Raw genomic sequence first — 26,611 nt, 5'->3', positions numbered from 1 at the left:
TCTGATGAAGAGTTTTATTCTTTAGTTAACAATAAAATATTGCATTAATAATGCAGCTGCAATTCAATTATTTATTCATCTCCAGAGGCACATTTGGACATAAGTATATTCAAATTGCTGCAACAATTTATGTTCCTACTTGGATTCATCATTTACTCCAAAGTAACTAATATCTATATGCCTTTTTGATTCTTCCACTCAATGTCATCACTTTTACAGAATCCTGATCTCTCTCTCTCTAGAATCAGTAGCTATATTTTGAATACTTCTTATTCTGGTTCTTTCCAAATAATAATTCTAGCTAGCTGTATATCTTTTTAATTTTTACAATAAATATTGTTATTAATCTATTCTATACAATATCTATTAATCTATTCTTTACAATAAATATTGTTATTAATCTATTCTACACAATATATTTGCACATTGGTCTTTTCTACCACCCTAACTGTATCATTTTTTCCCCTTATAATGTTAGATTTTGTTTGTGTTTCCGTCTCAGATGTTCTGTCAAATTTCTTTGGTCACCTTCAGTCTGTGACAAAACTGATATGTGTAGTATTGATGTTAAAAGTCTACCTATTAAAAATCAGGTTAGTGATTTGCCAACAAGCATTGTATTATACTATAAATAGTATAAGTCAAAAACAGTAATATACATCTGATGTTTAACTTTAATTTTTTTAACACTATTAATTGTTTGTGATGTTCCATTGGCTGGGGATAATAAGCACTGCAAGTATCATGCTTAAAATTCAATTTCTTTGCCCTGTTCTAAGAACTATTATTGTTTACAATTTTCATATCTGACATATATAAATTACCAGCAAGCCTTTCCAAATGCATATTTCAAAGTACTATGAATAGTAATCCAACAGCACAAATATTGTTCACCTTGAAATTAAAATATATCAGTGCCTATTTTCTGATTGGTTGATACTTTATGCTCTTCCAATGTTCTTCAAAAGAACTTAAAACAAAATTATTTACTGATATAATTGTAATTATATTTATATCAGTAAATAATTTTGTTTTTAGTTCTTTTTTTTTTTGATAAAAGTTTTATTGATTTTAACAACAAACAAAAAACACATAAAACATAAAAACATAACATAAAAACATCATCGTTCTTCATAAATTTACAGACAGTGTATCGGTTGGTTTACCACTCCTTTTTGTGCATCCATTTCATAGTCATCATAATAATTATGTTACATAATAACTCATATTATCAATCAACAATTATATATCCTAATATCATTATTAAACAATCATTTGACTATAATTTTACTAATTCATACTTAAGCGAGATAACTATAATTTAGTTAATTTATTTTATAACAGATCGTAAAATCATACCAAGTCTATCTTAAACATTCTAAAGATGTTATCAAAACCAAAAAAAAAATGTATATTCGTTATTTCCTAGGTTTCTAAATATTCTATTATTATATTGTATTATCTAACCATTGGTAAAAAAGATCCCAAACTTCATAAAATTGTTTATCTTCTTGTTCTCTAATTTCAAATGTCAATCTACTCATTTCAGCACATTCCAGTATTTTCTTAATAATTTCTTCCTCTAATGGTATTTTCTCACTCTTCCAATTTTTAGCAAATACAATCCTAGCCGCTGTTAATACATTTACAATCAAATATTTTAAGTTTTTATTATATGTATCAGGTAAGATTCCCAACAAAAAAACCTCTGGTTTCAAATCTATATGTTTCTTTGTCATTTTTTCCAACCATATGCGAATTCTAGTCCAGTATTTCCTGGCCTCCTCACAAGTCCACTATGGTGGACTGACATTCGAAAATGAGACACAGGGAAATGTCTTGAGAAAATGCCAGCCCTGAGTGAACTCAGGTAGCAGTATTTATTGAGAAAAAACACAAGCAAATATACAGTATGCATATTCAGAAAACAATGACCTCAACAGGAGATTACTTCACCAGCATGAGAACACACAATCTTGGAAAGTCCCAGATGTTACCTTACTAGGATGAGATCATACAGCCACGGAAAGTCTCATGGGAAAGTTTGGAAAGTCCCATGAGAAAGCACAACTGTGTACCTTGAACTTTCACCCATTTTCCTATTCCTTCTAAACTTGCAGAATCAAACAGGATGAGACACTCATGAGCAAAGGTACTCCTACCCCCACCAAGAATGCCCACATCTCCCTAGACTTACTGCTAGTTATTCAAAGGCCTTACAGAAAATGATAAAATGATCAATAGATTATATTACCACATTCCCTCCTTTTTATTTATTCAAAGATAGGGGGTGTTTTAGTGGCATAGTACACAGTTCCCTCATGACCTGATCCCACACGCCGGAAGACTGAGGTACACATTTGTAATAGATTAGGAATACATTGAATAAAACAACATAATAAGATACATATAGCAATAATAATAACAACCCCTTGCAATAAGGAGCGAAACCATGATCCATCAGGAAGCCAGGACCACAGACTGTCCCAGAATGATGCATTAAACCCATCGGCTCCAGATTGATGCTGAGCAATACGATCTTCCATGTCCTGAACAGTCTTTGTAATGTTTGGCTCATAATTATGTATAAAAACACAGCAATGCGAATGAATTAAAGCACAAACTCCTCCTTGGGCAGCTAACATAATATCTAAAGCATATCGATTTTGCAAAGTAACTTTACGAATTTCAGACATTTCTACATTAATCATCTTAATATTCTTTATAGTATCATTAAACATAGCAACAGTAAAATTATTTAAAATATGAATATCTCTATAGTTCATAGCAATTCCCAAAGGCGGGATGAGACCTCGAGAAATTTGTGTCCATAGATTACCTCCCCTGGTTAGACCTGATTCCAGCTCACGCTTGTTGCGGATTCTGCCTTCCGGCAACTGATCCAGTTTATAAATTACAGGTATTACATACCCCAATGTGCATATCCCAGACCAATTCCCGGGAACCTCCCGATATCCATATTCTCCACATAGGAACCACACATCATTCCCCATAGCCCAAGGCTCCCCCCGGGCTACCTCAGAACTATTCTTCATCTTCTCAAGATATTGACACATATAGCACTGAGGAGAATTGAACTGAGGGAGACAGGTATAGTTCTGCACACTGCTATTATAACAGATGGTTGGCATTTGAAAAGTGACATTACACCTGGACCAATTCCCTAGGAAAGTTCCTCCAGAGTCATTTTGGGTGAAGCATACATACGCCCTTCCCTTTAAAGACACCTTGACCTTAGCCGTCACATTCCGATTATAATGTGTGCATTTTTTCTTTTTGAACATCTGGAATTGCTCTGTTGTAGCACAAGACAACTGTTTTCTCCAGGTTGCATTCTTTATTAAATCTTTTTCTTCAAAAGGCACTCCATGCAATGTTAGTCCTTCTCCCACTCTCCCAGGAAGGTGCATACACAACCAACAATTGGTGATGTTCAAGTTTTTGGCAGTTGTGCGCAAATCTTTAATGTAATTATTATCTGTCCACAAATCATCGCCCAAATCTCCGGCATGCTGAACATGCTGTCGCTGCTCTCTCCGCACCCGAGCAGCCCAGGACAGATTAGGCAGAATCAGCAGGATCAGGAACCACAGATGCACCATCCTGCTCCTCCGAAACTTCCTTCACGGGTGCCTGCGAATGATCAGGTCGAACACACCGACCAGGAACCCAACGAATTTGACCAAGATGTTCAACTGCTGCATAACCACGTCCCCACGTTATCAGCTCAGCAGGAACCCATGCCGGATCCGGAAGGAACCGCACCAACACCCGAGGTCTCACCGCATCTGTAGAAGGAGAAGAAAAATGCCTGCTGGCCGCGCCGCAGGGGGTTACCAGACAAATTTAAAAAATTTAAAGTATATAAAGCTAGATTTAATTGATCTTGAATCGCCGGAAGCCCCAGGAGCTTCCCTCCTTTTTATTTAATTTAGTCAACATGGTCTTGAGCGTGGCATTATGACGTTCTACAATAGCTTGCCCAGTAGAATTGTATGGAATCCCAAATTTATGTTCCACGGACCATTGTTTGCAAAACTGATCAAAAAACGGTGCTCCGATAAGCCGCACCATTATCAGTTTTTAAAGTTTTAGGTGTACCAGCAACTGAAAAAGTCTTAATGCAATGATTGATGACATGTTTAACCATCTCACCTCTTTGAGGGGTAGCCATTAAAAATCCTGAGTAAGTATCCACAGTCACATGTATATACTTCCAGGGCGCAAATGGTGGATATTGAGTAACATCCATTTGCCAAATCATTGAGGGTTTCAACCCTCTGGGGTTAACTCCCATAGGGATATTCGTGCCCTGCTTTGAACAAGTTGGACATTGTTGAATTATGGCAGCAGCTTCTGCAGTAGTAAGTTTGAATTGCTGTGCCAATGCTTTAGCGTTTTGATGAAAATAACTATGACTGTCCCATGGCTGGACAGTGAGGACTGAAGTTACAGCACTGTCAGCTTTGGCATTACCTTGTGATAAAATTCCAGGCAAATTACTATGACTACGAATGTGAGCAACAAAACACACATTCACACGCTGCTCCAAACATCCTTGTAACAGCAAAAGCAATCTTAAAATATCAGGTGATATTCCAGGAGACAAATAAGAACCTGCTACAAAGGGTAACAAATTATACACATACAATGAATCCACTATTAAATTAAAATCCTGATTGTGAAAATTTTGAAAAGCCAAAACTACAGCAGCAAGTTCTGCCTGCTGGGCAGACTTCTGCTCTGAAGTCACTTTTGTATGCCAAATTCCAGATTTATCTTTCCAAACACAAGCACCAAAAACTTTCCCTCCATCAGTAAAAAACTGTAGGAGCATCTGATATAGGCTGAGTTACAAAAAGACTTGCTAAATTAATTCTGACTGATTTATACAAAGATAGCCTAGGATCGGCTGGAGGATGACAAGAAAACTTCCCTGGCCAGGAATGTACCAAAACCTGCAAAAACTCACTATTGCAAATCATCTGTTCCCAGGTAGCTAAAGCAAAAGGAACATAACATGTTACTGGTTCCATACCGCAATAGCCTTGCAGCGCTGACGAGCACGATTAAAAATATCAGCAAGCTGTTCTGTGATACAATTTATGGATTTCGATGGTGTATGAGACAAATGAATCCATTCCAGAATCCTTAAAGCAGTTTTTTCTTTTACCTGAACTATCAATGCAGTAGCCCTTCGTTCTGAGATTAAAATCACTGATAATGGACAATCTAGCAAGCATCTATCTGTCCATCTATGGCTTAAAACTTGTTCAATCAATGACAATATCCCTTTTTGTTCTTCATTTAAGGTTATTATGTCAGATGCTTGTTTAGCACTAGCCAAAGCTTGAAAAAAAGGACTTAATTGAAGAGTAGTTAAACCCAAATACGGCCTGATCCAATTTATATGACCCAAAAATTGTTGTAAACCCACTAAGGTTAAAGGATCAGGAAGAACAAATTCCAATTTCAGGGGTGTAATGTGACTCAGGAATAATTTATGACCTAAATAGGCAAAAGGATATTCTTTTTGCAATTTTTCAGGACTAACTATTAGGCCTTTCTCCTTTAGTATAGCAGTTAAAAGAATGACAGCAGAATTCATGGCATCATCAGAAATATTAGCAGCTATCAAAATATCATCCATATAATGATAAACCTTCCAATCCGGGAATTTACTCCGAAAAGGTTGTAAAGCCCAATCCACAAACATTTGACACATTGTAGGACTATTTAACATTCCCTGCGGAAGGACAGTCCATGCGTATCGCTTAGCGGGCTGCCCCTGATTTATACTCAAAATAGTAAAAGCAAACAAATCTACATCTTCAGGGTGCAAAGGAATGGAGAAGAAAGCATCTTGCAAATCTAACACTCTTATATTCCATCCATCAGGTATTAAATTAGGATTAGGCGTTCCACACTGAAGTGGACCCATTGGCTTTAATATAGAATTTATGCTCCTCAGATCATGTAAAAATCTGTATTTTCCAGATTTCTTTTTGATAACAAAAACTGGAGAATTATAAGGACTAGTGGTAGGCACTATATGTCCTTTTTCTAATTGTTGTTGAACCAATTCATGTAAATGAACTAATTTCTCACTAGTCAAAGGCCATTGGTCTATCCACACTGGCTCCTGTTGGAGTAATTGTAATTTTAATAACTCCACAGGTGGGTGTTCAGTCATCATGAATGACAACCCTTGTATCAAACTGTTGCATCAAATCTCTGCCCCACAAGTTAACGTGAAGGCGCAGAACAATCGGTTGGACAAATGCAACAGCCCCTCCCTGCTGTGTTTTAACTCTAAGAATCTTCCTACTAACCCGTGCGTCTTGAAGTCCTCCGACTCCTCGAACAGACGGTGTAGGATCTGTCGGCCACTCCCTAGGCCACTCACTTTCGCTGATCACAGAGACATCTGCTCCAGTGTCCAGCACTCCAGTAAACTTTCTGCCTTCAACCAAAAGAGTTAATTTTGGTTTGTCATTTTGCCTAATACCTTGCATAATAGAAAACACACTAGACTCCTTAACCCTATCCGTAGATCCAAATCCACCCTGACGAATTCCATCTGACTCTCCCAAAGACATAGATGGCAAAACTATAAGCTGTGCAAAACAATCCCCTTTTTTCAAAGATTGAGGGACAGGTGAATGAACCTGAATTTTGATCTGACCCTCATAATCCGAATCAATAACCCCAGGAACCACAAACAATTGACGCCTATGAGCCGATGATCTAGGAAGAAGAAGACCCACAGAAGCCGGAGGCAACGGTCCATAGAAATCCGTTGACCCTAAACAAACCACATGCGGATACCCCAATTCCAAATCCTCGGCTAATGGAAGATCAATTCCTGCTGAACCTTTAGTAGCTGTACCTCTCTCTGGTGGCTCCAACCCTTCGGACATTACTTCACTCTTTAGAGTAGGGAGAATGCCCTGATCCCTGCTTCCTAGTTTTTTCCCTCAGAATGAAGTCTGCACTGATTTGCCCAATGGTAGCCTTTCTTACATTTCGGACATACTGATTTAGGACGAACACCCTGTCCCATTGATCTCTTATTCTGCTGACTTTGACCTCCTCCAGGAGCCCGACATTGCGCTTTAAAATGTCCAGGCTTCCCACAATTGAAACAATTCCCCTTTTGAGCATGTCCTGCTTGTAAAGCCAGAGCTAAAGTCTCCATGTTAAAAGACTGACTCCCTACCTTCCTACATGCATTAATCAAATCCGATTTCTCGCTCTCCACTTGCTACAAGTGGATTTAAGATCTTTCTGCAATCTGTGTTAGCTTGTTCTACTGCTAACTTAAAAAGCAACTCTTTCTGGGCGAATTGATTATCAATTTGTCTTTCAATAGCCAATTTCAGTCTGCTAATGAAATTTTCATAGGGTTCATTGTTCCCTTGTTTGATGTTAGTAAAGGTCTTCTCACCACCTTCGCCGTCAGGGAGAGCCCCTACGGCTTGAAAAATTAATTGTGGGAGAAGAACGAACCCTTCCTCAGGCATACCATCTCTCTGTTGTTCCACTGTTGTAAAATTACCAGCTCCGTAAAGCTGATCTGGGGTAACATTTGCTGTTCCCCTCTGGACTGCCAGCTGTCTCCATTTCTGATCTAACACCAAATATTGAGCTGGAGTTAAAATCATATTCAACAGAGCTTTCAGTCAGCCGGAATCATTTTATTTCCATAACCAACTGCTTCTAACAATGCCTGAGTATATGGCGATCTAACACCATATTCTTTTTGCTGCTTGCTTAACTTCCTCAAAATCCTGAGAGGTAAAGGCTTCCACTCCCGCCGCGGATTCAACGCAGCATCCATGACAATTTCTACTGGATTAAGTTGAACTTCTACTCCAAACTCCACCAAATCATCTCCTGATAATTCCCCTCTATTCTTTGCTTCTTGAATAGCTGCAGTAACTGCATCCACCTGAACCCTTAAAGGTAAACTCTTATCCTCTGACAAAGTATTTCTAGCGCCGGACAGTCCCCCAGATTTATCTGGAGGTGCCGTCCGGCAGCAACAAACGCATACCGCATGGTAAAGCGGCAAACCTTCTTCGGGGGTGCTAGGAGCGGTTGTTCATAAGTAGCTAACGCATCCATAATCACCCTCCAGGTTAACAAAATTGAAGAAGGGGCACGAGGTTCCTCGTGCAAAAATTTCCTATCTTTTTCCAGGACTCTACTTTAATACTACCTCCCTCCGGATATGACTTAATATTTTTCCAAACATACTGTAGTAAGTCCTCAATTTCTTTCTTTCCTACAGCACAACCCCTACTGCCAATTCCAAACCCAAAACTATTCCCAATGATCCCTCTCAATTCCCTGATGTGCTCTTTCTGAGCCTTCGAGAGATCTCCCCCATACTCACGAAAAGAATCTATCTTCGTCCAGCGAAGAAGATGAGGGCCCAGTCGACGTCCGCGACGATGAGTATAGGATGCGGGAAACGTATAGCCTTCCAAGCTATCACGTCGGGTCACCATTTATGGTGGACTGACATTCGAAAATGAGACACAGGGAAATGTCTTGAGAAAATGCCAGCCCTGAGTGAACTCAGGTAGCAGTATTTATTGAGAAAAAAACACAAGCAAATATATAGTATGCATATTCAGAAAACAATGACCTCAACAGGAGATTACTTCACCAGCATGAGAACACACAATCTTGGAAAGTCCCAGATGTTACCTTACTAGGATGAGATCATACAGCCACGGAAAGTCTCATGGGAAAGTTTGGAAAGTCCCATGAGAAAGCACAACTGTGTACCTTGAACTTTCACCCATTTTCCTATTCCTTCTAAACTTGCAGAATCAAACAGGATGAGACACTCATGAGCAAAGGTACTCCTACCCCCACCAAGAATGCCCACATCTCCCTAGACTTACTGCTAGTTATTCAAAGGCCTTACAGAAAAAGATAAAATGATCAATAGATTATATTACCACAGTCCACCACATATGGTAATATGAGCCAGGAATCTGATGACATTTCCAGCATTTTTCAGATTTGTTCTTGAACATTCTTGCAATTCTTGTCGGGGGAAAGTGCCACCTATAAAACATCTTATACAAATTTTCTTTATATGCTGTTGACATTGTCATTTTGTAATTTTGAGACCACAATTTTTGCCATTTCTCTAAATCAATCCCATATCCAAAATTCTTCCCCCAAGCAATCATTGTTTCTTTAACTTGTTCTTCCTCTAATTTAATTTCCAACAAATAATTATATAATTTTTTGATCACTTTTTCATCAGTACCTGTCAAAATCCTATCTAAATCAGTCAATTTATCATAAAATCCTTCCATTTTAGAATCTTTAAGATACCTTGAATGTATTTGCGCATATGAAAACCAATTCATCTTTATGCCTTGTTCTTCTAAATTTTGCATCGTTTTAAGTTCGCCCTTTTCATCTAGTAATTCCCCATATCTAACTGTTTGTTCCTTCTTATAGGTTATAGGATAAGAAAAAGCTTCAATAGTTGATAACCAAACTGGGATTTTCAAATAACATTGTTTCTTAATTTTCTCCCAATTCAACCATAACGATTCCCGTATGTAATGCCTTCTAAAGTAACCCTGTGATTTAGTTCCCTTATACCATAAAAAAGCATGCCAACCCAATAATAAATCATGTCCTTCTAATGCCAACAATCTAGTCTTTCTTAACGTTATCCATTCTTTAGCCCACATTAAGTTTGCAGCTTGATAATACAACTCCCAATTAGGAAGGCCAAATCCTCCTCTAATTCTAGCATCCTGTAAGAGTTTTAATTTTATTCTCGCTTTCTTACCTTGCCATATACTTCAACACAATTTTATTTAATTCTTCAAAGTAATCCTTACCTAACCTAATTGGTATTATTTGGAACAAATATAAAATTCTGGGTAAAATATTCATCTTAATTGTTGAAATTCTACCTATCAATGACAATTGTAGGTTTTCCCATTTTTTCAGATCAGATGCTATCTGCTGTTTAAGTTTAATATAGTTATTCTCTTTCAGTGTAGTACATCTTGACGTCAAATATATCCCCAAATATTTAACTTCGCTTCGTAATTTGAATTTTCAATAGGTCTGCCAGCTCTTCTCTTTGTCTTAACAACATGTTCTTTGTCAGAATCTTTGTTTTGTCTTTATTTATTTTTAAGCCAGCCATCTCACCATACATCTCTATCTTTTCCAATAGTTTTAAAGCTGTCTCTAGAGCAGTGATCCCCAACCTTTTTGACGCCGCGGCCCGGTACCGGCATCAGCTGGGCGCCGCGTCCGGTACTCGGCATCAGCTGAGCGCGCCATCTTGTTTTGATGAAAAGTGCTTCCGGTGAGCTTTCACCCAGAAAAGCTCACCGAAGCACTTTTTCATCAAAACAAGATGGCGACGCCCAGCAAACCAGCTGCCCCGGTAGGATTTGTTCCACGGACCGGTCCCGGTCCGCGGACCGGTGGTTGGGGACCCCTGCTCTAGAGGATCTTCCAAAATAAAAACCAAGTCATCTGCAAAGGCTTGCAATTTAAATTCCTCCTTTTTAACTTTCATTCCTTTTATGTTTATATCCTCTCTAATATTTCTATTTAACACTTCCAAGGTCAATATAAATAACAAAGGAGATAATGGGCATCCTTGTCTTGTACCTTTTTTAATATTAATAGAATCTGTAAATTCTCCATCAATCATTACTTTTGCCGTTTGCTTATAATATATGGCTTCTATTGCTTGGATAAATTTTCTAGCAAAGCCCATCTGTTCCAATAATAATAACATAAATCTCCAATTCACATTATCGAATGCCTTTTGGGCATCTAAGAATATCAAAGCCATTTGTTTTTCAGGGTGCGCCTCGTAATATTCCAATGTGTCCAGGATTACCCTCATATTGTCTTTAATTTGTCTCTTTGGTAAAAAACCATTCTGATCAGGGTGAATAAAGTTGTTTAAGTATTTTTTAAGCCTCTCTGCCAAGATTGAAGCAAAAATTTTATAATCCACATTCAATAAGGAAATAGGTCTATAGTTCTTAATTTGTAATGGGTCAACCCCTTCTTTTGGGATAAGTGTAATATAAGCTTCTGACCATGTTTTAGGTATTTTCTTGTTTATCATAACTTCATTCATGACTTCTAACAGTGAAGTGCTCAACGATTCTTGTAATGTTTTATAAAATTCTGCTGGGAGACCATCTGGTCCTGGTGCTTTTCCATTGTTCTGTCTGTTAAGTGCTTCGGTTAGTTCCATCATTGTTATAGCACTTTCTAACATTTTCCCAGTTTCATCAGGTATCTTAGGTAGGTTAGCATTTTGTAAATACTGTTTAATTTTTTCCTCATCAAGATCCTCCTGTTTATATAATTGTCCATAAAAGTCTCGAATGATTGCCTTTTTCTCTTTATTAGCATAACAAATTTGATCTTGATCGTCTATTAACTGTAATATTTTCCTTGATTCTTTCTCTTTTCTCAATTTATATGCTAACCATCTACCTGGCCTATTTGCATCTTCAAAATAGTTCTGTTTAGCACTTCTAATTTTTTATGCCAGTTCTTCTTTCTCTACTTGATCCATTTTATGTTTGAAATTTGTCCATTTTAAGTTTAATATCTTTTTCTGTATGCGTTTCTGTAATTCTTTTTCCAGTTTTTTATGGTCATCTTCTAGAGCTTTAATCATTTGCCTCTTCCTAATGTTCTTTTTCTTTGTATAGTCTATTATTAATCCTCTTGCATATGCCTTCATTGTATCCCAAACATTCTGTATTAAAGTATCTTCTTTTTTTGTTTTCATTAAAGAAGAAGGCCAATTCTTTTTCCATCCATTGTGTAAAGTTTTTTTCCTTTAAAATAGTATTGTTTAATGTCCATCTAGATCTTCTTTTTGTCCTTTCCATTTAATTGTCATTGGATTGTGGTCTGCCCATGTACTTGTTTCAATATTTATTTCTTGAATATTGATAATAATTCTGTTGATGTCCAAATCATATCTATTCTGGACCATGATAAATGTCTATTGGAATAAAAAGTATATTGTTGAATTTTAGCATTTCTTTCTCTCCATATATCTTTTTAAGTTTAATTCATCTGTCATTTTAAAAAGGATTTAGGGAGAGTCTTCCTATTTTGTCGTGTTGTTTTTGCTGTATAATCCAGTTTATTGTCTACAATTCCATTGAAATCTCCCATCATAAGTATATTAGCATAGTCCAGTTCAATTATTTTCATGTGTAATTTTTTATAGAATTCTTCTTGTTTGTCATTCGGGCATAAATTGCAACCAAGAGTGTTTTTGTATTATTATCCACTATTTCAACCATTAATACTCTTCCGTCTTCATCAGTATAAATCAGTTTTGCTGGAATGGTTTCTTTAATGTACAAAACCACTCCTCTTTTCTTACAGTGAGTCAGAGAAGTAAATATTTTCCCTAATTTTGATCGTGCCAGTAATTGTTCGTGTTGTTTTTTAATGTGTACTTCTTGTAGGCAAATTATATCAAATTTTAGCTTCTCTAATTTGTGAAAAGTTTTTCTTCTTTTGGCAGCAGAATTCAGTCCATTTATATTCATGGAAATCAGTTTTTTTTCCTCCATGGTTATACTTTATATTTAGGTCTAACAGCTCTCGTGGATCTTACTTCACGTTGTTCTTTGGTCTCCACTTGTCCACCTATTGCGCCTTCTTCTTTCCCATTCCCATTTGGTCCTCTTCAAATTCAGTTAAAATGTTCTCTTTTTTCTATCTCCATTTCTTTTCTTTCGAAAAATTCCTTGTAGAATATTTCTGCTTTCTCAATTGAATCAGTTCTGTGTCTCTGTTCTTGCCATGTAAACATTAATCCTTCTGGAATCAGCCATCTATAGTTCACCTCTTTTTTCAATAGTATTTTGGTCAAAAATCGATATTCTCTTCTAATCTCTCTCACTTTTCTGGGTACTTGTTTTAAGACCACAATCTCTTTGTCTTTGTATTTCAACACCTTCTCTCTTGTCACTTGTAATATTTGGGTTTTAATAGTTTTTTTGGTGAATCTGACATGAACCTCTCTTGGTAATTGGTTCCTCATCGCATATCTTGTGAAGACTCGATATATCTCATCTACTCCATCCATCATCTTTTCCTCTGTTATTTCCAAGGCTCCAGCCAAGATTTCAATCATTACTGCAGCCAAATTTTGTCCTTTTTCTTCCTCAATATTTTGGAATCTAAGGTAAAATTCTGACCTGTCCATCTCCCATTTCAACATCCCACTTTTTCTTGTTCAACCGTTGTTAATCTGCTATCAATATTTCCAATTGTGTCATCTCTTTGCTTGTCTTTCTCTTCTATTTTTTGGATTCTCTCATCATGTTTCACCATCATTTGTTGAACATTTTCAAATTTTTCATCAATCTTCCCAATTCTTTGGTCAATACTTCCATTCTTTTGTTCCATACTCATTTTTAGTTCTTGTATTCCTTGCATAACCGTCGTTAAATCCACTTGTGCTTTATCTTGCTTCGCCATTGTTGAAAGTCGTCCTCCAGATGATGGGGAGACAGGAGCAGAAGTTGATATGCCCAAAGGTAAAATTTTCTACTCATTCCGTAGCTCAGAGTCTTCCGGCTCTTTTAATCCAATTAATAAGGTAACCAATTGTAATCCAATTAGGAAAAAGGAAAACACCAAAAAAAAAAAAAAAAAAACAGTAAAAAGTAAAAATCCCAAAATTAGAAAAGAGAAATTCTTCAGGTTCTTCAAGACCTTAATCCAGTTGTGAAATACTCAATTATAATTCAAAAGTAAAAATTAAAAATAGAGAAAAAAAGACAAAATAAAACCCAACAATATTGAAAAATAATAAGCAAAGAAAAAGAAGGAAAAAGGAGTTCTTCAGGTTCTTACCACCTTAATCCAATTAAAAGACCTCAAAAATGGAAAATAGCCATAAAAATAAGTCAAAAGTAGAGATAAAGAGGCAAATATCCCAATAAAAAATAAAAACGAAAAACAAATATTCTGAGGCTTCCCTTTAAAAAAAATAAAAATGAGGTAAAATAAAAAATAAGTATACCAATATTACAAAATACTGTGGGGTTGGAGGGGAGGGATAAAACAGTTAATTAAAAAAAAAAAAAAGCACACACTGCCTTTTATTTATCCAAGGCTCTTATTTGGCTTCTCCACAAATTTCAAGGCCAAGCTTCAAATATTCAATTGATAATAGAAGTCCCAAAGAGCACCTGTATAAACATCCTCCAGTGCTCTTCCCTCTATCTTATCGCTTCCAGTAGCCTTGAGAAGAATTTTTTTTCCCCCAGCTCTCAACTTCAAATAAAATATTTTCTAGTTGGCAGTGTTGCAAAATTTCTTAGAACCACTCCCCCTTCTTTCCCCCTAAAAAAAGCCTAAAAAGAAAGAAAAAGTATATATATATATTTATGTATATTTTTAAAAAAGATACTAAAGGGGGCCTCTATTTTATATAATATAAACAGTCAAAAAGGAGAAAAGAGAGCAAGTAAATATAAAAGAAAAACCAGTCTGATTAACTAGATCCCAATAGAAGTTCAATGAAGAGAAAAAAAAAGTAAAAATAAAAAGCCAAGCCTCACTTTGACATTCTTAAAGAAAAAAATCGCCGCTAAGTCAAATTTTGTCAAGAATTTTACAGATTTCTCATTTTAGGGTGTCCTTAAGTCCCAAGTAAAAAAAAAAAGATCCTCACCAGCCGATACACTTCTCTTTCTATCTCGTCCTTCCGGAGCTGTCCCAACTTCAGCAGCTTAATGGCTGCCTCTCCGCCGATGGTAAAAGGGCTTTTCTGGATCAACCAGGGACTTGGCGATGTCCCTGGGATCTACAGAACGCGCTTCCTTACTGTCACCATCTCTACGGGACGGTTTAGGTCCGTTGGGACCGACCAGGCGCTGAAGATATCAGCTGCGATCTCGGAGCCTCGAGATTGCAGCTGTATCGCAGCGACGAAGCTCCGCCTTCCTCTCAATTTTGTTTTTAGTTCTAATTAGGTTACATTTGTTTTGGAAGATACTTTTTCCCCTGAGGACAGTTCCTTAAAATAGTTATTTCTTCTAAGAAACACTAAAATATCCTCAAACTCTCTCAATTTATAATCCAAAAACAAGCAAGCTAAGTATCAAAATTACTATTAACTGAGCTTCTCCAGCATGAAACTGTTTCCCATATTTAGATAAATTCTGGCTAAAGTGTCAACTGTTACTAATTCCCTATAATGTGTTATTTCTACAAGGTTTAGTATTAGTGTTTCCACAAGTTTAACAACTATTTTGCATTCTAGGAGGGATTCTATGTATTTGTCTTTAGAAATGGCTTCTAACGTTTTACAATCTGTTCTCCCATTATGATCTTCCCATAAATGAATTGTTGAAATCTTATATAGCTGAGACCTAAGGCTAACCTTTCCTTTTCAATTTGAAAATAATTCTGCTTACAGCCATTACGGCTTTAGAACAATATTCCACTGGTAAATTATGTTGTATCAATTTTGTGAACAAGCCTAGCATTAACAGAAACATCCACCATTCTGTCAGCATCCTAATATTTTATAACTAATAATTCAATTTAACTAAAATGTTCATCCCTGACATTTTAATTTCTACCCATCAGTTGCAATCTGGTATTAACATCCAAGATCCGTTGCTCTGTTTTCTGTGTGACAATTCTTCCAACAAGTAGGGATAGTTGATCTACGAAAGCATGCAACTCCAGGACCACAGACAGCCTACTTGTCTTTTGGCTACAAACAAGTTCTCTTTGCTGATGATGTAAAGCTATTCAACACCACAGACAATACTGCTACCCTTCAAAAAGACCTTGACTATGTATCAGAATGGTCAAACAAATGGCAACTTCAACAAATAATGCTCTGTCCTACATATTGGTAAAAAAAATCAGAAAATAAAACACACACCGAATAGTCAAGACCTTGTTGATGATCCAAACTCTGTCAAGGATCTTGGAGTACTCATCTCTAATGACCTAAGTGCTAGAGCCCACTGTAACTACATAGCCAAAAAGGCATTAAGAGTTGTTAACCTAATCCTACGTAGCTTTTTCTCTGGTAATATCACACTACTAACTAGAGCATACAAAACATTTGCTAGACCAATACTCGAATACAGCTCATCAGTCTGGAATCCACATTACGTATCTGATATTAGCACAGTCGAGAAAGTCCAGAAATATTTCACAAGAAGAGTTCTCCTCTACTCGTTGCAGAATACCTTATGCCACCAGACTTGAAATTCTAGACCTAGAAAACCTAGAACTACGCCGCCTTCGGTCCGATCCAAGTATAGTATATAAAATCATACATTGCAATGTCCTACCTGTCAATGAATACTTCAGCTTCAACCATAACAACACAAGAGCAAACAATAGATACAAACTCAAGGTTAACCGCACCACACTTGATTGCAGGAAATACGACTTCAGCAACAGAGTGGTCAAAGTCTGGAATACTCTACCTGACTGTGGTTTCTTCCCCAAACCCCAAAAACTTTAACCTTAAGACTGTCTACTATTGACCTCACCCCTTTCCTAAGAGATCTGTAGGGGGGCGTGTATAAGCGCACCAACGTGCTTACTGTCCCTGTCCTATTGTTTCTTTTTTTATTTTTCTTATATGTATCCATGTATTCATAATCATGTTTTTACTTATACCTATTATCTTATAACCAATTGACACAATAAAATAAATTGGAACACCTCCAGAGTTGCTGCCAATCTGTTAATTTTTAATTTTAATTTTTTTTAAAAAAAGCAAAATAATAGTAATACTAAGGGATTCTGTATGACAAGCTTAATTGGATTGGTGGTGAAATGGTGGTGATCATGATTGGCTAGTGTGGGAACACCAAAAAAGTAAACTTATTTAAACATATTTATCTTCCTTTAATAATTGGTATATACATAATAATTGGTATAATAATTGGTAATCACAGTGTCCCCTATTTATGCCTTTTAATGCATTTATATTAGAATATAAAATACAACAAAATGTGCAGTTGCATTGGTAAGCAGGAAAATGAAACTATAGTTATTAAGATTTAGACATTGGGAGGGAAGTTTTTAGAGATTAGCTTTGACTGGTGGTGGGGTCAAAGAGCTGCATCAGAATTGCAGGATATCTCTACCGCAGTCAAAACCACATCTACATAATAGTTGCATTATGTGTGCTAAATGGGTGGCAAAGACCATCTGTGGTCCTAGCCGCCATCCCTGCCCCTCAGTAAAATTAGGACCTCTACCTGCACAATATTACATTTGTAAATATAGTTAACATCATAGAATTGGGGAAATGCTTGAGATTGAAATTGTAATATGTGTAATTTAACCATTAGAGGGCACTGAATTGGAGTGTACACAAAAACTACATCTGGAAGGAGAAAATAACGGTCAAGAGTGTTTCAAACTTTGTAACTGTAAAATTTGTGAACAACTCCCAGAATTCCTCAGCCAGCATACTAGCAGAGGAATTTTGGGTGTTGAAGTCCACTCATCTTAAAGTTGCCAAGTTTGATAACCAATGGTCAAAACTAAAGCTAGAAGGTCCTTCATTGAGAAATCAACTTAATCAAGAAATACTTAAGTACCGATGAACCCACAGTGGAATGTTCAGCTGCTCTATACATAGTGGGCCTCTATTCTTTCTCCATTCTACTATAATAAGATCCTGCTTGTCCTAGATCTCATATATTACCCAATATCAGAAATCACACCAAGCCCACACTGATGCGAGGAAAGGTGACCTACGGGTGATAGATTTGGCCTGTCATTTAGCAACAATGGATAAACTATGACCCCAGGATTATTTGTCATCTCCAAATCTCAGTATTGCTATTGTTCTGGCATTTGTCTAGTTATTCCAGTAAAATTTTGTGGTGTAATTCTATCCATTTTTGAGATGAGAATTTCATGAAAATTGAACTGTAATTCCTAAAAGGTTAAACAATACTTCATTACAAAGAGGAAAATAATGAGAACTCTTCCCACATGCTTACCAGCCCTTTTCTGTTTATATCTTCATTTTGCCCTCTATAGTCTTCATTTATCCAAAATGTTTACTTCAACTTCTGCCAGTTTAAAGATTGCCTCAATCAATTTCAGAAAATAATAGATTGAACTAACCAGTAGGATTCAGTAGGATAATATGCCTGAGTACACAAGAGAAATGAAAAGAGCAACAGATTGAAAGTTTATCAAATCCGGAATGCAAGAAGGCCAGTGAATGAGCAGTTGCTTTCTGAAAACTCCTTAAGAAGGTAAAAAACTTTTATCTGCTCCTACAATCACAGCAACGGATATGTGCACTGCCTTAACCTTTGCGAACATCGAAGATGCATTTACCTATGTGATATTCATTGACAAATCCTCCATGTATTTTTTAAAATACAGCAAAAATTAGGGTTACTACATCTGTTCTGCAAAATGCAGATGACCAGTAGATGACAGCAAAATAGCAGGATATTGTTCATATACGTGCTGATAATACTAAATTTATAACCCATGATTTAGCAATCATTCAAGATTATAACAGCTGCCCCTCTATGGTCACATGATTGCATTTTGAGTGCTTAGCAACCTGTCCTCTTTTACGACCCTTTGCAACATTCCATGACTGCAGTATGTGCTTCTGCTCTTCTAGATATGACAATTTTTTTTGCTGGAAATTGGCATTTACTTTTGGTTTTCAGCAAAAAAATGCCTATTGTGGACAATGGATTTGCTTAATGACCACATTCTCCATAATGTTCACTATATGATTGCTGTAGTCGCTTAATGACTGCCACAAAAATAATCATAAAATTGGGCATGGTTGTATGGTTACTTAATGACCAGCACAACTGAGAACGGTAATTCTGGATTCAATTATGGTTGTATATCAAGGACTATCTGTACCGGTTGTCTCAATGATTGCATCCTAGTTCTAGAAGCTGTAGCAAACCTAGAAATGGCTTTTCAGTAAATATAATTTTAGCAACTGCAGAAATATCAGCCTCGGAAGGATGGAAGGCTGAGTCAACCTTGAACCTGGTGAGATTCATACTGTCAAATTGCAGACAATTAAAATATTCTTCTGTGCTCAAAGAGCTTTTAAAAGACTCTCCTTATTTTTCCATATGTGTTTTCAACTTCAGTGTCTTTACAGATAATGCTGTAATACTGCTTCTATTGCACAGAAATATTGTGTATCTCCTTAGCTTTAGGATTACACATAATGGTTTTAAACAAGAGCCATTTTAGGAAGACCAAAGAAAAAATGTAAAGTCAGTACCTGCCATATGTACCCTTCCAACATCACCACACATTTCCTTTGATTGCAAATGATTTTGCAGATGAGCCAAGGAGGCGCAGTGGTTAGAATGCAGTACTACAGGCTACTTTTGCTGACTGCTGGCTGCCTGCAATTTGGCAGTTTGAATCTCACCAGGCTCAAGGTTGATTCAGCCTCCCATCCTTCCAAGGTCAGTAAAATGAGGACCTCAGATTGTTGGGGGCAATATGCTGACTCTGTAAACCACTCAGAGAGGGCTGTAAAAGCACTGAGAAGTGGTATATAAGTTTAAGTGCTATTGCTATTTGCTGCCCAATTAATTGGGATTGGGCTAAACACTATCATTTCCCTTATCTATCTGTTCTGACCCATGCCCTTTTCCAACAAATTAAACACAATCCAAAGGGAATGGAAACCTTTTAATGCTTCTGAAAAATAATTAGCTGTGATAAGCACAAGCCTTGCCAAACTGTGTGAGACTGCCAAAAAATAACAGATAAGAAATAATTTGCAATACAAGAATCTTCAAATACAAACTCAAACGCAAGATACTGGAATGTCCACGAGGCTGGAGGTTCAAAACGTCTTTGCCTTTTGCAAAGAACGTTCGTTTCACAGCTGGCTTTTATCTTCTTGAAGGAGGGGCCATTACCTTGCAGCCTTATTCCCGAGTTGCCCATGCTGTTGTAGCTGCTCTTTCCTATGAGCAATCCTGCGCGCATGCGCACTTGGCACAGGCTCCTCTGGAACCTCCACATTGCTGCTGTCAGCCCCCACAATCTCTGAAGGTCCTAATGGTCCTGGCCCCTCATCTGAGTCCTCGCTCTCCTCAGCCGTCCACACCTGCTGCCGGCTAACCACAACGCTATCACACAAAGAAAGCCTTTTCTTAAAGTTAATAGTATTACAAATAGTATTACAAGTAGTCTTTGCTTAATAACCATTCGTTCAGTAATATTCAAACTTATAGTCCAGCTGAATAAATATAGTTATGTTGAGTCCTTAAGGTTATGGCCATCGTAGCGCTTATATGACCAAGCTATCAAAAATTTGGGCATTTGACAGGCCTGACCATATTTATGACTGGTGTATGCTTCTGCTCCTCCCACCCATCTTTCTCTGAGCTTTTGGCTAGCTTACACTCAACTGCTATCACCTAACTTTGCCATACTCTTCCTTCTGCTGCTTATGAGATGTGTCCTGGCTAAGGGTGCTGATGGCCTTGTGCTGGGGTCAACAGGTGCTTCAGCCTTACACGCTTTGTCAGCAACAGAAGGAAGACAATGGTGAAGGTCAGCTGGGGCTGGTAAGGTGATGATGGAGCAAAAGAGCAGAGATGCAGAGGGATATAGGCAGGGAAGTGAAACCAAGGCAAAAATGGTGGGGCAAAAGATCCTGAACATTGGCTTACCTGAATGTTCCTTTTCTTCTGTGGTGGAGAGATTCCAGATAGAGTGGGTATGATCAGTTCCTGCTCTGTTGGACTGAGTCTGCTTTACAACTGAAGCTCCGCCCTCTGCCGTGGCCACACCCCAGCTTTCGATGAAGCACTTGGCAGACTGGACATGATTCTATAGTTGCGTGTATAAAAAGGACATACATTATTGCTCCCCCCAACCCACACCCACACCAGACAAACAAGGGTGGGGCTGGACACTCCACCACAGAAGAAAACGAACATTCAGGTAAACCAGTGTTTGTTTTCCTATCTGTGGTTCTGAGAGTCCAGATAGAGTGGGGACATACTAAAGCTGGATGGTCCCTGGGAGGACTTGAGCCTGGTCCTACTCACATTGGCGCTTGTAGAACCCTCCTGCCATAGGCTGCATCAGCCCATGCAAAGGCATCCAAGCGGTAATGTCAAATAAAGGGCGATGGTGAAGACCATATAGCTGCTCAACAAATTTCTTCAATGGGTGCTTGAGTAGCCAATGCTGTAGTCATTGCCACACTTCCAGTAGAATGAGCCATCACCCCTCGAGGCACTGGAAGAGACCTGCTATGATAGGCCTTAGAAATGCAAGCCCTAATTCATCTGCTCACTGTCAATGTAGACACTTTCAACTCCCATGTGCCCAGCTGGAAGGACACAAAAGTGCCTCTGACTTTTGGATTAGACATGTTCCCCAGATGTATATTTTCAAAGCCCTGTGAACATCCAGTGTATGCCACGCCCATTCCAAATGATGGATAGGACTGGGACAGAAATTTGGGAGAATAAGCTCTTGTGCCCTGTGGAACCTAGAATTGATCTTAGGGATGAAAAATGGTCTATCTGGATGGAAGATACACATCTTCCCTATACCTTCTTCCCTAGCCGAAAGAGCCGCCATCTATGAGATCCTTCTAGCCAAAGTGATGGCTACTAGAAAGGCTACCTTGAGAGATAGAAGGTGTAAACTGATGGAGCTGAGACGCTCAAATGGGTTACTACAGGTGGTCTCAGGTTGGAGGCTCCTTTAAGAAACCTCTGGATGGTTTGGTTCTGAGACAAGGACCCCTTCCTATATAAGTACAATAGTGATAAGAGGGCGGCCACCTGCATGCATAGGGTGTTGGCTGAGAGTCCTTTGTCAAGACCCTCTTGCAGAAAGTCCAATATGTTGGCTACTGAAGCTGAAGTGGGAGAAATCTTAGTCTTTTTTTTTTTTTGAAAACAATTTTATTGATTTTCTACAAACAAACAAAACATTAAAACATCAACTCTCTTATATACATACAGTGTGTCGGTTGGTTCATCAGTTTTGTGCATTCATTTCGCAGTCTCAATTACAATTATGTTACATAACAACTCATATTATCAATCCAAACTTTTATATCCTAATATCGCTATTAAAAATCATTTGACTATACTTTTAATCATTCATGCTTTATGAGATAACAATGCTTTAAACCAGAGGTGTCCAACCTTTCACCTTCCCTGGGCCACATTAGAAGATGAAAATTTGGTTTGGGCTGCACATAATTAAATTAAATAATTAAATTAAATTAAATTAAATTAAATTAAATAATTAAATTAAATTAAATTAAATTAAATTAAAAAAATAATAAAATAAAATAAAATTATTATTTATTATTTATTATAAATTATTTATTAAAAATTATTTATTTTTATTTTATCATTTTCCAGCCAAATTTTATGGGGGGAGCGGGAAGAAAGCTCGCCCACCTCGCGCCTACCTCTCCTCCTGCAAATTATTTATTTTTATTAATTTTCCGGCCAAATTTTGTGGGGTGGGGGGGAGGGGGGAAGAAAGCGGCGCGGGGCAGGGGGGCAGAAGCAGCGGGGCAGGGGGCAGAAGCCACGGCGGCGGCGGGGCAGAAGCAGCCACGGCGGGTGGGGGCAGAAGTAGCAGCGGCGGCGGCGGGGCAGAAGCAGCAGTGGGGCGCGGGGCAGAAGCAGCAGCGGTGGCAGCGGGGGCAGAAGCAGCAGCGGGCGGTGGCGGGGCGGCGGGGCAGAAGCAGCAGCGGTGGCGGCGGTGGCGGGGCAGAAGCAGCAGCGGCGGCGGGGTGCCGGGGCAGAATCAGCAGCGGCGGCGGCGGTGGCGGGGGCAGAAGCAGCGGCGGTGGCAGAAGCAGCAGCGGCGGCAGCGGGGAGCAGAAGCAGCAGCGGCAGCAGCAGCGGCGGGGCAGAAGCAGCGGCGGTGGCAACAGCAGGAGGTGGCGGGCGGGACTTTTGGGCTGCGGCTGCCCGCCTTTCTGTTGCTCGCCTCGCCCGCCTCGCGCCTGCCTCTCCTCCTCGCTGGATCTTTCATGAAGGTTGGGGTGGGTGTTGGGCTGCATTACGAGGTGACCTGGGCCGCATGCGGCCCGTGGGCCGCGGGTTGGACAAGCCTGCTTTAAACAGTTTATTCTATAGCAAATCATATAATCATACCAAATCTATCCTACAAACACTTTATAAATATGTCAAATAGCAAAAACGAAAAAAAAGAAAGGTATTCCTTGCTGTCTAACATTCTAAATATTCTATTGTCGTATTTTGTCGTATTTTGAAGATCCCAAATTTCATAAAATTGTTTATCCTCTTGCTCTCTAATTTCAAATGTCAATCTACTCATCTCAGCACATTCCAATATTTTCTTAACAATTTCTTCCTGTGATGGTATTTTCTCATTCTTCCAGTTTTTAGCAAATACAATCCTAGCCGCTGTTAACACATTTACAATCAGATATTTCAAATCTTTGCTATATGTATCTGGTAAAATTCCCAATAAAAAGAACTCCGGTTTCAAATCTATACATTTCTTTGTCATTTTTTCCAACCACATGCGAATTTTAGTCCAATATTTTTTAGCGTCATCACAAGTCCACCACTTATGGTAAGGGGGAAGGCGGAGCTTCGTTTCGGTGATACAGCTGCAATCTCGGGCTCCGAGATCGCAGCTGATATTTTCGCTTCGGGTCGGTCCTAACGGACCTAAACCGTCCCATAGAGACGGTGACCGTGTAGGGCACATTTCCTGGACCCCAGGGACATCGCAAAGTTTCTGGTTTGATCCGGAAGAAGTCCTATTGCTGGCGGGCGGAGAGGCAGCCTCCATAGCTGCTGAAGTCGGGACAGCTCCGGTAAGGAAGAGCTGAGAGTGAAAGTTTGTCGGCTGGGTGAGAAACTTTTTTTTTTTGCTAATTAGCTGAGTTTTGAAAGGACACTGAATATAAGAAGAAATCTGTGAGATTTTTTATTTTTTTTTGACAAAACTGTATGAGCGGCGTTTTTAAAGGGATGTCAAATTGAGGCTTGGATTATTATTTTTTTCTATTTCTTACTTTTGTTTTTTGGAACTTCAGTGCGACTTTGTAGTTAACTGGACTGAATTTTCTCTTATATATATTTGCTCCTTTTTGATTTTTTAAATTTTTTTTTTAGGATAGAGGCACCCTTTGGTTATTTTTTTTTCTTTATATATATATATATATATATATATATATGTTAATACTTTTTCTTTTGCTTAATTTAAAAAATGTTTTTCTGGCTGGTGGGGGGAAGTGGATTAAGAAACTCTGTAACACTGCCAACTAGAGGCTTGAAAATATTTTATTTGAATTGGAGAAGAACTCTGAAAAGACTACTTCTCAAGGACATTTCAATTTGATAAGATAGAGGAGAGCGAGCAGAATATTATTACAGGTGCTTTCCTGGACCCTTATCAACATTTCAACACTTGAGGCTTGGCCTTGAAGCTTGTGGAGAAGAGAGTCATAATAAGAGCCTTGGACAAATGAGTGCAGTGTTTTTTTTTTTTTTGTTGTTGTTGTTTTTAATCTTTTTCAGTTGTGTACCCCTACTCACCAGCCTCTCTGTAAACCTTAATTTTAGTAATATTCTTATTTTTGCTTTTTATTTTAAAGGGAAAGCCTCAGAATTTTTCTTTATTTTTCTTTTCTTCTCCTTTTTTTTACTGGGATTCTTTTTGCTTTTTCCATTTATATTTTTGGACCACTCTGCCTTTTCTTTTTTATTATTGAGACTTTCCAATTGGATTAAAGATTATTATTATTTTTGGGTTTTTGGTTTTTTTTCTTCTTTCTATTTTTCATTTTTTACTTTGGACTACTTCATAATTGGATTAGGGTCTAGAAGAACCTGAAGATTTTCTTCTTCTTTTTCTCCTTTTTTTGTTATTGGGCTTTTTATTATTGGATTTTTTCATTTTGGATTATAATTGGCTATTCTACCAGTTGGATTAAAAGCTAAAAAGAATTTGAAGGTCCTGAAGCATCAAAATGAGCAGAAAACCCATATCTTCTGGCGTTTCTACTTCTACCTCTGCCTCCCCACCAGCTGGACAACGCTTGATTCAGACAATGTTGAAGCAAGATAAAGAATAAGAAAAAGTGACTTTACAGATGATTATGCAAGGAATCCAAGATCTCAAGACAAAATCAGACACCATTGAAAAAGAATAGAAAATATTGAACAAAGAACAGGGAAGACTGATGAAAAAAATTGAAAATATTCAACAAATGATGGCGAAGTATGATGAGAGATTCCAAAAAATTGAGGAAGAAGGTAACCAAAGAGAGGAGAAGATTGGAAATATTGACAGCAGATTAACAGTGGTTGAACAAGATAAAAGTGGGATGTTGAGGTGGGAGATGGAGAGGTCAGAATTCTATCTCAGATTTCAAAATATAGAAGAAGAAAAAGGACAAAACGTGGCTGCGATAAGGATAGAAATTTTGGCGGATGCGTTGGAAATTACAGAGGAAAAGATGATGGATGGAGTAGATGAGGTATACCGAGTTTTTACAAGATATGCGATGAGAAATAAATTACCAAGGGAAGTCCATATTAGATTTATCAAAAAATCCATCAAAACACAAATACTACAAGTTGTAAGAGAGAAGACATTGAAATACAAAGGCAAAGAGATTGTGGTTTTAAAACAAATACCCAGAAGAGTGAGAGAGATGAGAAGAGAATATCGATTCCTGACCAAAATGTTATTGAATAAGGAAGTGAATTATAGATGGCTGATTCCAGAAGGATTAATGTTTACGTGGCAAGAACAGAGACATAGAATTGATTCAATTGAGAAAGCAAAACTTTTCCACGCAGAATTTTTTGGAAGGAGAGAAGCAGAGGCAGAGAAAGAGGTCTCATTAATTGAGTTTCAGGAGGAACAACTGGAGACTGAAGAAGAGGAAGGTGCAGTAGGTGGACAGGTGGATAGTAAAGAACAGCGTGAAGTGAGATCCACGAGAGCTGTTAGACCTAAATATAAAGCATAATCATGGAAGAAAAAAATTGATCACAATGAATATAAATGGACTCAATTCAGCTGTTAAAAGAAGGAAAACTTTTCATAAATTAGAGAAATTAAAATTTGATATAATTTGTTTACAAGAAGTACATATCAAAAACAACATGAACAATTGTTAGTACAACCAAAATTAGGGAAAATATTTACTTCTTTGACTCAATGTAAGAAAAGAGGAGTGGTTCTATATATCAAAGAGGTCATCCCAGCAAAATTGATTTATACGGATGAAGACGGAAGAGTATTAATGGTGGAAATAATGGACAATAATATAAAAATACTCTTGATTGCAATTTATGCTCCGAATGATAAACAAGAAGAATTTTATAAAAATTACACATGAAAATAACTGGACTGGACTATATACATATAATTATGATGGGAGACTTTAATGGAATTGTGGACAATAAACTGGATTATATAGCAACAACAACAACGCAAAATAGAAAGACTCTCCCTAAATCTTTTTTAAAATGACAGATGAATTAATCTTAAAAGATATTTG

General features: G+C 37.7%; 1 long non-coding RNA gene across 1 annotated transcript in view; it reads left to right on the top strand.

Moving 5' to 3' along the window:
* LOC148129044 (uncharacterized) overlaps positions 1-22,182 on the top strand; it is an 84,745-nt gene extending 62,563 nt beyond the window's left edge. The window contains exon 2 of the long non-coding RNA XR_015745911.1: positions 21,971-22,182. This is a non-coding gene — a long non-coding RNA (uncharacterized LOC148129044). The remainder of the gene's footprint in view (positions 1-21,970) is intronic.
* Positions 22,183-26,611: the final 4,429 nt, after the last annotated feature.

This window comes from Notechis scutatus, chromosome Z (genome assembly GCF_049901735.1).
Source record: "Notechis scutatus isolate UNSWTSFEM ecotype Mainland chromosome Z, rNotScu1.2, whole genome shotgun sequence".
Classification (NCBI taxonomy): domain Eukaryota; kingdom Metazoa; phylum Chordata; class Lepidosauria; order Squamata; family Elapidae; genus Notechis; species Notechis scutatus.
Note: the sequence above shows the minus strand (reverse complement) of the source record. Positions and strands in the feature narration are given on the sequence as shown.